The sequence below is a fragment of the Monopterus albus genome, unplaced genomic scaffold, assembly GCF_001952655.1.
Source record: "Monopterus albus unplaced genomic scaffold, M_albus_1.0 scaffold49.1, whole genome shotgun sequence".
Classification (NCBI taxonomy): domain Eukaryota; kingdom Metazoa; phylum Chordata; class Actinopteri; order Synbranchiformes; family Synbranchidae; genus Monopterus; species Monopterus albus.
In genome coordinates, this window is record NW_018127929.1 from 2,532,284 (window position 1) to 2,545,390 (window position 13,107).

Below are 13,107 nucleotides of genomic sequence, written 5' to 3' on the forward strand. Positions count from 1 at the left end.
GTTAAAGGGAGTTTTTCCTCCCCACTGTCGCCAAGTGCTTGCTCAAGGGGGATTTGTTGGGTTTTCCCTATGTAATAATATTGATAACAGTAAGGTCTAGACCTTACTTTGTAAAGTGTCCTGAGATGACTTTTGTTGTGATTTGGCGCTATACAAATAGAATTTGATTTGATTTGATTTGAGTATGGAGGTTTTTTGAGAGGATGTCTGAGGAATACCAATCACAGCATTACAAACTTGAATCTTAATATGATGTTCACACTGTTTTGCAGTATTGATTTCTGCAGAAAATCTCACGTTATCTGCTCTTGACAACCTGTGTCTGGAGCTATGGTATCATGTCCACCTTGTGTTTTGTGCCTCTTAATCTTATTGTTTTCAAGTAGCAGATGTGAAACATTTCTGCCAACATGGAGTCATGTACTGTTACTCACACAGCACGAGAAGAATAATAGGCACAAAACAGATGTTAAGGGCACGAGAGACAACTTAAATGCTGCTTACCATGACCTATATTTAGTTTCAAAGGGTAACCTTGTCCCCTCTTATCTCCTCCACTACATGGAGACTGTATGCAAGCTTTGAGTGCTTCCTGAGAACAGCCATAGAGTCCAAAGAGCTTACTCTTGAGTGTCTATATCCATGCTCTTGACCCAGTAGTACAGTATGTAGATATAGCTGTAACTATGGTAGCTGGTGCACGGAGACATCATCTCTTAAAACTCCACTCAGGACTCTTTGCAAAATACAGTGAAAGGTTCTTTTTATAATGTGGTTTGTTTTGGTTTCTGCTCACAGTTACAAAATTTAAGAACTGAAACAAACAGCAACTAGCTAAATTTTGCTCACATTACCATCACTAATCAGTTATATGCCTGAATAAACTGTATATTCAAACACTACACACTACAGTGACTGGCCAGTTAAAACACCATCAACTTGCATGATGACAGGTCACTATTACTTTTAAACAACCCATGGTTTCACCACTAGCATCAGTATCTCTGCATGATAGTAATGCATATACTATCATTTCAGGGGTTCACAACACCAGGAAACCCAGTTCTCAACTGAAAAAATTCCAGCTGCACATCTTGCAAGGTTCATCAAGATGTCCTACTTCATAATGTGTGAATGACACATTAACCATGGACACTACCTTAACCTTTAAGGGAACATAACCCTCTCTGACACACCTATAAAGTCACAGCTAAAGGGAAAGCTTCTCATTTGTGTGCAGTACTTCTGTTTTATTATTGCATTCACCACTTTTTTAATAATGTTACTTTTTGTATTTGTGTGATTCATTTCCTCATGCAGTATTGTACTTTCATCTGTGCTTTGTGTGGGAAAAGAAAGATATTAACATTATTTTACTCTGCGTAACTGAGAAGCTAGATGTCACCACATGCAAACCTTAAACGTTTGAGATTTTCCTTAAAAAAATGACCAGGTCTTAAACCAAAAATATTGTAGTGTGACTTAGAGTAATGATTCAGGGGCAAAACAATTCCATGTTCCAACAACCTGCCTTATTGTTGCAGCAAAATACAGCTAAAGGTCAAATATTCATGTTTAATTTCTCCTCATTGCCTTGACATGTACCCATATTGTGGATTTATATCCCAAATCTGCTCCCTCTGACCTAAAATGAACCTTAATTAAATCAGGAAACACACAGCCAGTTGTGTTTCTATGTGTCCCATAAGTGTTCATGTGTGCATGCACGTATGTTTTTTCTACACCCTCTCCTTCCCCTCTTTTTTCATTTTAGCTCCTCTATGTTACTTTTCAGCAATTGAAATCAAGGTAATGACTGTGCAAGGAAAAAGAATGTTCTTTCAATAGATAATTAGGGAGATTGGTTTACCAGGGCCACTCAAAGCCCATTCAAATGCAGGGCTGAGGCCAAGCCTTGTTGTCTGCTGAGCCCAAAAGGCTCCCAGGAGAGGCATTCACCTTGGCTTCATTTCTCAGAGCAGGTGCCTGGCAGGTAGTCAATGGAGAAGGCCAGTTGAGATATATAAGTGACCCATCCCCTGGACATGGGGTCAACATCACAGGTCAGGGGTCATGAGCAGAGGTCACAAGGTCAATGTTTAGCACACAGGATCAGCTAGATGTCTGAAAGAGCATCCTGGACAGCCAGCTATCAGTTTGGTGACTGGATAGAAATGTAGGAGATACTGTTGGCGGCTGATGAATACCTTCTCCTTCATCTTTGTTAGAATATCTGAATTTAGCAAACAATTAACTCAATTAAGCACACACCTTAGCGAACAAGTCGCTAAATTTAAAAAAAAAAAATCTCACCGCCTTCAGCTGTGCACCAAAAATTCTATGCGAGTTAAACTAAATTTTACTTTTTACATTTTAGTTACAACACAAGGTTGAAAAATAAAAATTTCTCAAAAGCTTATGGGTTGAGGGATTTAAAACCTGTAGAGGATGATGTTGTTTTATTTCACTGTCTTTATGACACTGCTTTTATTATTGTGTAACTCACAAAAGGTAATTAATTATTTATAAATGAGCACTGTAGAATTGAAAAAAACAATTATTTCACACAGCCATATCAGCACTCAAATGTGCTCTGGAGAGTGTGTAGATTCTGTTCTTACGTAAGAATAAATCCCACACATAAGAACAAAACTGATTTTTGTGAAACCTGCATAAGTGGGATTTAAGAAGAAATTAATTTTTATGAATGGTTGGTGAATGAGGCCCATTATTATTTTACATTAAATGGAGACTGGCAGTCTTAGTTCAGATAAATATGCATAAGATTCCTTCCCATAAAAAGAGTGGTGCAGAATTAGAGGTCACATGATAAAGTGATCTGTCATTGCCCATAAGCTAGTAAGCAAGAGCTAAACTTCACACATAAAGGGATCAACCCCCCCACCTTCATAGCACCTTCCCTGCCAGCCACCACCCCTGGACTCCAGCCACCATGGACTGCCTGGCTGCACCTTAAGGGAAACACTATACAAAGGTCAATGTACTGAGAAACTGCAACAGAAGGAGTCACAGCCATCATAGGGAAAGCACGTGGAGTGCAACAAGATTTTTTTTAAATCTTCGTCACTCTAGTGATTCCTGGAAATGCAGCAGCGAGTTTACATAACAGTGGATCTGAGCTTCTGTGATATGTAACTGAAACTATTTTGGGTTGGCAAAATGTGCACACCCAATCTCTGCTAGGAGTGCATGCACCAATACACATGAAAGGAAATAAAGAAGACGAAAGCTACTACAGTATATGGAAAAATCTCAACTCTAGCCCCATGTACTATACACTGTTTAGGTATCCACAGCCAATTCTTCATAAGCATTTGTTGCCATAAGCACAGCAACATATCCAATATGCATGTCAATTTTTCTCTCTAATCAAATAGAAAGCCTGTGAAGTAAATATCTATTTTCTTAGAGCCTGGCTGCTTAAAACATAGCAGAGCAGCTACATAAACAGAGTGTAGGAAATGAGAAATTTCTTTTAACATATCATCCAAGCCAGCATATGCTAGATATGGGAAACCCATATCATCAGTGGCTTCCTATTGGCTGCAGAGGTCAAAGGCTAGGGAAGGTCAAAGGTGTCATACTCCTTTCTCATCATGAAGTGCATTAACATCTTCTCCTTGTCCTGTCCTATCCAGATGGCTGAACAGGGCACAGGACAGATGCCCCATTTTAAAATTTTTCAGAGATCCAAAATGCACCATCGAGAATAAATATGGCTCCATTTTTAGGACATCATATTTCAAAGAAATATGGATATTGATATGGGTGAAAGTAGGGTACATAAGCTCAGGCTGTGTTACGCATACGTTAATTGATTCTCAGTCCAATACTAGCAGCTTGCTCTCTTGAGTTTTTAACCATTTATTTATTTATAATTCCGTACAAAAACAGGCAAGAATGTTAGGACAAATGTTGAATCTAAGACTGCATGTCCTGTAAAAAAAAAAAAAAAAAATCATACTAAACATCACATGTTCAATATAAAACTCAGGAAGAAATTCTGAGAATAAACCAAAAGTAAACATTAATGAACAAAAATTACAAAAAAATTTACCTTTACCAACATGTTCGCAAATGTGTTCTGCAAGTATGATAAGCCACCATTGTGGAAATCAGGGAACTAAATAGGCATGGCTGCTGCTATTGTCAGCAGATGACGATTTATGTTCGGAAATGGACAGGAAAACAGGCAAGGACTTTACCAGGAGGAAGTGACCTCAGCTGCGTGCCTAAGTAATTAAATTGCAAGGTCCCGGAGAGCATGTAGGGCATTTTTCCAAGTTTTACATGAACATGTTACATGATAGCTAAACTCACATGACTAATGTTGGCCACTGGTTTGCTTTAAAAACTGCCAAAAGGAGTATCCACACATGTTATTTTTCTCCAGATCTCTCCATCAAAACTCATCATTCAGTGTCCCTCTCCAACCAGTCAGCACAGCTCATACAGATAACCCACCTCGAGTTTGTCATTTTTACAGCGCCAAAACCCTTCCAGGGATGTTCACAGTCCAACAAATGGAAACTCTCCAAGCCAAAGAGACCAAAGCACCCCACTGAGAGCTTTAGGTTGGCCCTCGTGCAGCTTCTTAGACAAATACACATTTATGTTTGCAGAGAGAAGCAATGACTCATATACACAACTAAATGCACACACACAAACATCTACGACACGTTACCCTGCCCAGAGACCTCTGACTTGAACCTGCTCCTCTCACTCAGCAACACATAAATCACAGGGGTTTCAGCAGCACTGCTGGCACTCAGTGCCATGCTCAACTTAACTCCACGGGAATAAAAGTCCGTAACTGGATACAAAAACTAATCCAGGCCTGAGACAATTGCTGGCATAGAGAGGCCCTAGAGGTGCTGATACCCCCTGTGACGATATGCTGTCTCTGTCATGAGACCTCTGACTTGAGCATTAGGTGACATAGCCCTGCGAGGAGCTACTGGTCAGAGAACAGAGAGACAGAACGAGGACATGAGGGAGAGGGGCTGATGAAGATATAACCTGTCAAGTCACCCTCACTGTTTGTCTCGCCATCTGTTTCTCTACTCCCCCAACCGTCACTCTGTCAGGTATAATGAAGAAGTTACAAAGCTAAAAGGCTTATTTCACACTTTGTCAATGCATGTCCCCCCCTCACTCTGTCTGTCTCTCTCACACACACACACACACACACACACACACACACACACACAGGCTGAAACTCAAGTAGGCAGTGAATGCTGCCTTTGCTGTGGTCCTGAAGATTTATAAGGCTATATTGAAATCCACTACTAGGTAGGCTATTGACAAGCCTCCAGCATGCTCCAAGCCTCCATCTCAGCCCCCAGTCACAGTTCCAGGACTGACACCAGCTCTCCAGAAATACAGGAATGTTTCTGTACTCTTCTGTCCTGATAGAGCGGCCACCGTTTCATTCTGATAACATCAGGTACTGGAGCCTGCACAGCCACGGGGCTCTGCTACACTCATTTATGACTCCAGTCTCCAGGACTGATATCAGCTCACCCTCATCACATATTTGCACACACATTCAGACACACACACACTCTGTTTCAAATACATGTACGGCAATGTGCACATACACTCACAGTTTTGTGCAGACCTACATTCATACATTAACAACTGAACATATATAATCTGTTAACATTCAGGTAATATTTGTTTCATTAGCCCCAAACTGTAAAAATTCCCCTAATCATAACCACTTAAACGTGCCCTAGCAACTTAAATGAATCATCAACCTAACCCTAAGTCTAATGTCTAAAGAAATACTAGGCCCATTGTTAAATATAAACCCAGTAGCCTTAAAGCAAATGTGGGTATAACTTTGTCAACACAAGAGGCAAAAAAATAAAACAAAAATGTCTGTCCATCTTATTATTATTGTAAAGATATTTGATAACTCGTGCTCATATAGATAACTTATTAGAATAGACACACAAAATGACCAGCATAAATGAAACAGACTTTAAAGCGTGAAGCAGAGACGGTGCTTAGTAAAGTCAGCGTCGTCTCCTGATTACTGAACAATGTCCACCTGATTAGGAGTCATGCTGACTGAATTACAGTCAAATAACTAAGTTCTTCTTGGACACAAAGGTCACTAATAACACTCTGGGCTCACTCTTAGCTTCTCCTTGAAGGTTGTGCTGCAGAAATCTTCACACCTCTTGGACTTATTACTAAAGAACAGTCTGTTCCAACTTTTATTTGAGCCTCTGCTCTGGGACAAATCAAACCAAGAATAAAGAGATTATATGGTAACTGTATTTGGGAGTATTGGGCATCATCCAGTTGCCATAATAATGCCTATAAGGATAAGTCCAAACTTTTAGTAGTTTCATCTTGAACACAATTTGTGTACACAACAAAAGTTTGTTGGATGAATGTAATTTTGGAATAGGCTTGACCTTTAGGGATACAGACATAAAAAGGGTTAGATTTAAGAAGCTCTTTGTCACAAATTAAGATATCTTATAGCTATAATATAACATTTGTAAAACGAATGCATCCAGTTAATGAAAACCTGAGCTTTAACCACCACTGTCACAGTGGAAAGACAACACAGATATCCTTTACTCAATTTTTGACCCAAGAAAAGGCAGCGTGTGCCTTTTGATGGACAGCGCCACATCACTCTTTCACATTGATGGTCAGTCACACAAACCAAAAGAGGGACGAGATGAGTTTCTCAGGGGAGTGAGGATAATAAGATCAGGGCGTTTGTGTGTCCTGAATGGGGGCCACATTTGATGCTCTAACAGAATGAAGTTTTTTGGCGGCCCGGCCTGGCAGTCTTTTAGCTAAAGCAAGCAGATTTCTTTGAAGCCTGGCCACCTTGGCTGAACAGCCATTACTCCTGGGCTTTTCTATACATTAACCATGCTACAGCAGCACAAGTGCATTACAGGCTGCTGCCCCATCAGGACCCAATTGTACTCCCTCTTGTTAAATATTGCCCCAACAGAGCTTTTGATTTTATTTTCATTTTTTTTCTCCCATGCCGCTTATCCTCCTCCACTCCCCCGATCAGATTAGGATCGATTGCTGCGTGGCAGAGCCGGACCAGAACAACACTACAGTGTGATTGTGCTCCTCAGGCTCCGCCTTGGAGACTATTCAGGAGACTAAATAGAATGATTTGCCCTTAGATGTCAAATTTCCTCCGAGACAAGGATGTCAATACCAATTAGATTGTCTGCAGTTGCCATAGGTACACGAGCCTGCCCCGCATCGCCGCCACCCCAGCCTCTTTCCTTCTATAGATACACATGCTCTCTTTTAACATCTCACTCACATCTCTCTGTTTTTTCCTGGTAGGCAGAGTGGTGGTCTCGGCACCAAGCCTTTAGCCTCAAATCAGTTTTATGACTGGCGCTGTGCAGACATTAGGCTAACTCCATTAGCCTCTCTGAAGGAGATGGCCTAAGGGGATACTGAGGGGCCAAGATGGGACTGTGTGGGTGGGTGTGTGTGGTGAAATGGTGAAGGGATAACATTGTCTTATGGAGTCTTTTGGCATCTCCTTAAAGGTGACTGTCTGAGGAGGCAAAGGCCCACTGCAGCAAGAACATAAACAAGAAAGAGAAGTGGGCAGAAAATGGATTAATGAATAAATGTAATTAGGAGAAAGAGAGGATGGAGAGAGTGGGAGAAAGGATGCTGTCTCCACTCAGTGTCATGGCTCCTGCAAGCGCTTAAGTGCTAACATGACAAACAGATGGAGCCACAGCTAGCCAGACAGAGGACTGTGCATTCTCATGCATGCACATATACATGTACAAATACACATCCTGCCTGTCCTCTTCTTCTCATCCTCCTAAAGACGGACTTCAAACTCACTGCATACTGTATATATGACTGTGCACCCATTTTTGGAATCATAATAGACATGGACTAAAAAGGTTGCCATTACGGGTTTACTACGCAAACCTGTTTTATGTTTAGAGGGGAAAACAAATATAGATATGACAAAAGGTCTTGCTATAAGTAACAGATTTGCCATGTCTTCAAAGTGCAAGAAAACATTCAGAAATTTCAGAGAAGGTAACCATTTTTCTTCAGAAGCAACATTTTCAGCTTTTGGTTAATCACGTCTGTCCAATTGTTTCTATGATGTCACTTAGTCTGGAGTTCAGCAAAAACAGCTGCTGTTGCCTTGTTAAGTAAAAGCTTAAAGGAGGACCCTTGATGTTTTGATGAACTCCTACTTTAATCAACATTAATTCAGATGCACGTTTTCTCCCAAACACTTTTTAGATGTAATATGTCCATTACGGGCTGCAATGAGTGATGAACAAGTGCATAATCTGTTTGGTTTACATGGTTATTGCTACAGGAATATGAAATTGTATCCTTTCTTTTCCAGGTTTCAATTAGCATCTACAGACATTAACTACAGTATGACAACTGACTAAATCAATACCTTCCCAGAAGGCATCCAAATCAGCACAAGATAAAGTAATGAGCTCTCTTTTCAGTTCTCTACCATTACATTTAACGATAAACATGTGGTAATCTATTCTTGGAATGTGTAATAATATCATATCTTACAATAATTTAAACATTAACTACTATTTACATGTTTTAATCAATATATTTTACATTCAAACAGTGGATGAAATGTTTGATATAAACAGGAAAATGACTCCACTATTGTAAAAACAGCCCAGGATTTTTCACGTTATGCATATTCTTTCCTTCAGTTTCAAAAGGCACACTGTGCACAGCCAGCAGACACTGGCAAACTAATGTGACCCATGACCAGGGTTGAGAATCCTTTTTTCCCAGTACCCTCTTCTTCTTCACGTTTCCCGGGGCACACAACACTCAGCAATGAGGAAAAGAAAGAGCTTGCATTTTGAAGTTGGTTTAACCTTACTGTGACACCTATCGCACATGCTTTGAAATGGCTGAGAAGAATACTTTCCGCATGGTGGGATTTGCAAATAGGCAGGAAAATCTGCACCCCGGTACCCTCTCAACCTCCAAATCTGGCATTCTCAGGCCTCTGTGCTGGTTGACAGCCAACACAAACAGTTCCCACTGCATAACTGTGAATAATTTTATGAGATATATCTCACCTGGGCAATGAGATGGATTTCAACTGTGAGGATTTCAAGAGCACTGTGTAGTTCACTTCTTGATCAACACATAAAGGGATAGATCAGGGGGGCAAGTGAGACAAGTGAGACATGGATACAAGTCACAGATCAAAAGGAGCAAAGGAGTGAGCAAAATAAAGAGACGGAAAGAAGGGGAGGAGAGATAGTGGCATCCATGGGACAGCTCTTTACAACCAGATCATCAATTAACCACTCCAGTCACAATGGATTAGGCCATTAAATATGCATTTCTGACTGACAACAACGACAGATCATGAGCTTGTTTTGATGGCTGTTGGAACACTATGCAGACCCGAAGTTTGAAAAGTTCACCGTTTGTCAGTTAATTTGGCACATGCGGTCAGGAGCAAAACAAATGTCTGCCCTCTCAACTTACGTACATCTAATTAAATGCAATTCAGTTATTTCAAGCTACAAGACTAATGTCTTGTGCTCTCCAGTTGACATGTTTACCCTGCTCTCGTTTTTCTTGTGCTGAATAAGCACAGAATGTGACCATTAAATATATTGCTGATGGAGAGACAAGGGGAGGGAAACATCAATATTGAAGTGAACTGGAGTTACTGTGGGCTGTATTACCTGACAGGCTATCCCCGGGTGACATCAGCACCAGGTTAGGTAAAGAATATGCTATGAATTTACACACAAGAGTTTATGAATATAAGTGTGTCACCTGATAACGTTTCTCTGACTTGAAAAAAAGTTTACTTAATGTATATCAAAATCCACTAGATATTCACTTTCACATTATCACTGCAATTAGTCTGAAAGAAATGTGAAACAACCATGAAATGTTGTGTTTGGTGCATTTCAACATATGCTTATCTCCATAAAACCATTCAAAATGAGTAAAAACTGATGTTCACTTTCACATTATCACCACAATTAGCCTGTGTGTGATGACAACAGACATGAAACTAAGGAACTTAGGACATGCTGTACTCCATCCTACTCCCAGCACCTCTGAAATTAGACTTAAACTCCCCCCCAAAGGGGCCATTACATGACAAATCCCTGCCATTGATCAGGTTCTGCCCTCTGCCTGCTCATAACCAACATTCCAACTTCTTTGAAGTCCCTCGCCACAACAGCACTAGCTCCACTTCCCTTCCTCAAAATGTGAGTAAGTGAGCTGCAACTTTTGGGACACCAACAAAGAAAAGAAGGCTTAAGGGAAAGGGGGGTACATGTATGGGGGGGGGCTCACAACATTCAAAATAAGCCACATGTTTGTATTACATGCTGACATTTGGCGAAATGCGCTTGCCGTGGGCCTGCATTAATAGAGGTAGAGATCCATCTGAGGGGTCTGATAAGGCAGGGGGATTCTGTGTGATAGGTTGTGGCACATACACACACTCACCCGGTCACATGTGCTAGCAATAAGTTACCCTCGCTGTCACTCTGGTCAGACCAACAGATGGAACTGGGCTGAGGCTGAAACAGGAAATAAAATAAAAAGTCCAAGAAAAGAAGTGTATTTTTATGCTGCTGCTGAATTAAATTATAGTACTTTATCAGAAACAGAGCTGATTTCAATTAGTTCCTGGCTAAACTAATGCATATTAAACTTACTGTACGAACACAGTTGCTCTATATTTTTATGTTTTAACCAACTTTAAAAACAATTTAGTGTCTAATGCAGTAAGGAGCATTAATATTTTTAATTTAAAATTACTTCTTTGAAACAGAGGATTACAGCAAGCATAACCTTCTTAATCTCTCTTAATTATCATTGTACTGTAAATGCATTTTCTTATTCCTGGGGGGAATGAGAATAAAATATTGTTTCTTAAAATTATTGCAAGAAAAACTTCATACAAAATGAGTACAGTAGTTAATTTACCTTACCATCAAGTATCATTACTGCAGTGTTCACTTTTGAAAACATGCATTTGTGTCTGGTCGGGTACTGCTAGATTAATATTTAATTTACTAAGATATCTTTAAAAAGGAGAGGTTATTAAATCATAATGCTATTTTCAATGGCATTAATTAGGCCGTTTCAAAATGTATTATGCTATTTGAGCAAAAAGTGTGCCATCTCACGAAAAGCAGTGTTCCATTTCAGCTAAGAGTTTGTATCACTCCAGAACATTTTATTTTTAGTATCCTCTTAATAAAATGTTTCCTCTCTCATCACATCATTTTGATAAAACAATTCATTGCGCAGCAAAAAACACAGAAGTTAAAGGACAATTTCATTCATAAATTGGGAACATTATTTGGAAATATCACCAATAACCCCTTATTGGTGATATTGAAGGTGACTTTCTGGCTGGCATGAATAAAGTATCTGCCTATGCACATGTCTGTATTTCTGTCTGACTCTTTCTTCTTTGTTAAATTTGTTCATAAAATATCTGAGGAATTTCTGCAAAGTCCAACTCACAGAAGTATTAAGAAAGCAGCTGTAGTACTATGTTAGATTGAAGAGTGTGTGTGTGTTTAGCTCTATGTTTTAATAATAGCACAGTAAATGATGCATTTTGGAAACACTTTAGTATAATTAGGGTTCAGTATACAACACTTAGTCTGTACGCTGTAGTAGGAGCATGAAGGAAAAATATAGTATGTCAAAGTCTCCACATTTTGAATTGAAAAGCAAAATTATATCAAAGGTAAAGAAAGAACTGTTTGAAGATAGCAGCATTTCACAGACAAGAATGAACTGTATGATACGGGAGGGGGGCAGCAGGGTGAATGGAAATGTTAAGATTGCATGGAATGCTCTTTCGTGAACTGCAAATGAACCCCTAAAGCCCAGTCTCCACCTGACAAAATTTGTTCTTCGCCCTGACACACAACCACAAAGAGCTTGCAGCCCGCATGCAGAACTGCCATGTTACAGGACCACAGTTACCTCTCTAAAGTCTATAAATATTTCCACTATTAGACAATCCAGTAATTTATACAATAAATATTCGATCATCTTGTTTTTATGATAGTTCTGGGGAAAGAATATTTGCAAACTGAAACAAGGTCTGGGAGTTCTCATTGAAAAACCTAACTACTATTTTATTATACCGAAAATTTTAACAAAAGTAAGCAATTATGCAGACAACAGGGGTGTTGGAGAGAGTGTGGAGCATTTGACATGGGCCGTGCACATCTTTTGGATTTTCCAGTTAAAAATTGTGTTAATAGCTGGAATAAAGGAAGGAAATCTTTTTTGATAGAGAAACTGTTACATGTTCAAAGACTGCAAAGGGCATAGGCAAGGAAAAGGGTGCGATAAATGGAAACAGTAGAAGAAGTACTACAAGATGAAGTGCTAGAAAAAGATGCTGGGGATGCTTTAGTTTCAGGTGGAGAATTGGTTCAAGTTTTGTCTTTGTGATGAATATTTTTTGAAAATTCTTTAATAAAGTTTTAAATGTTAAAAAAGAAACAGAAACATGCGTAAAGGTCTCATAAGAGAAGTGTTGACAATTTGAGATTAGACAGACATAAAAATGATGCTGAGAAATTTCCCACGGTTGCCTACCCAAAAACATGCAATAAAACATTCACACGGCTAAAATATTTTGTGACAGTCTAACAACAAGTTTAACATTTATGGAGTGTAGTCACATTGTTGGCTTTCTGATCTCTCCTCAGCTGTCATCAGTGACTGAACTGAGGCAGTGATAACCACAGTTGCATGGTTAGAATGGTATTTAAGCAGTCTAATGCTCTGTTTGTTTTCCTATGTGCTCTCCCAGTGGCCCTCTCAACCCAGTGAGAGTCTGCTGAGTGCTAGGATTGGTGTGTTTTTGTCTGTGTGTATATGCTCAGAGACACTCCCTCTCCTAAACTGGGTTCTCTCCCTGTCTGTCTCCCTCCTCCATTCAGTCTCTCACTTTCCCCTCACTCACTCTTTTCTTTCCCTTTTTGCTTCCCCTCTGTACATCTGCTTGTTTCCTCCTCCTCCTTTCTTCTCCTTCTAGCCTCCCACAGGGGC

The 13,107-nt window shown here is 39.8% G+C and overlaps 1 long non-coding RNA gene across 1 annotated transcript in view; it reads right to left on the reverse strand.

Moving 5' to 3' along the window:
* LOC109960674 (uncharacterized) overlaps positions 1 to 13,107 on the reverse strand; it is a 94,472-nt gene that overhangs the window by 48,376 nt on the left and 32,989 nt on the right. The window lies entirely within an intron of this gene.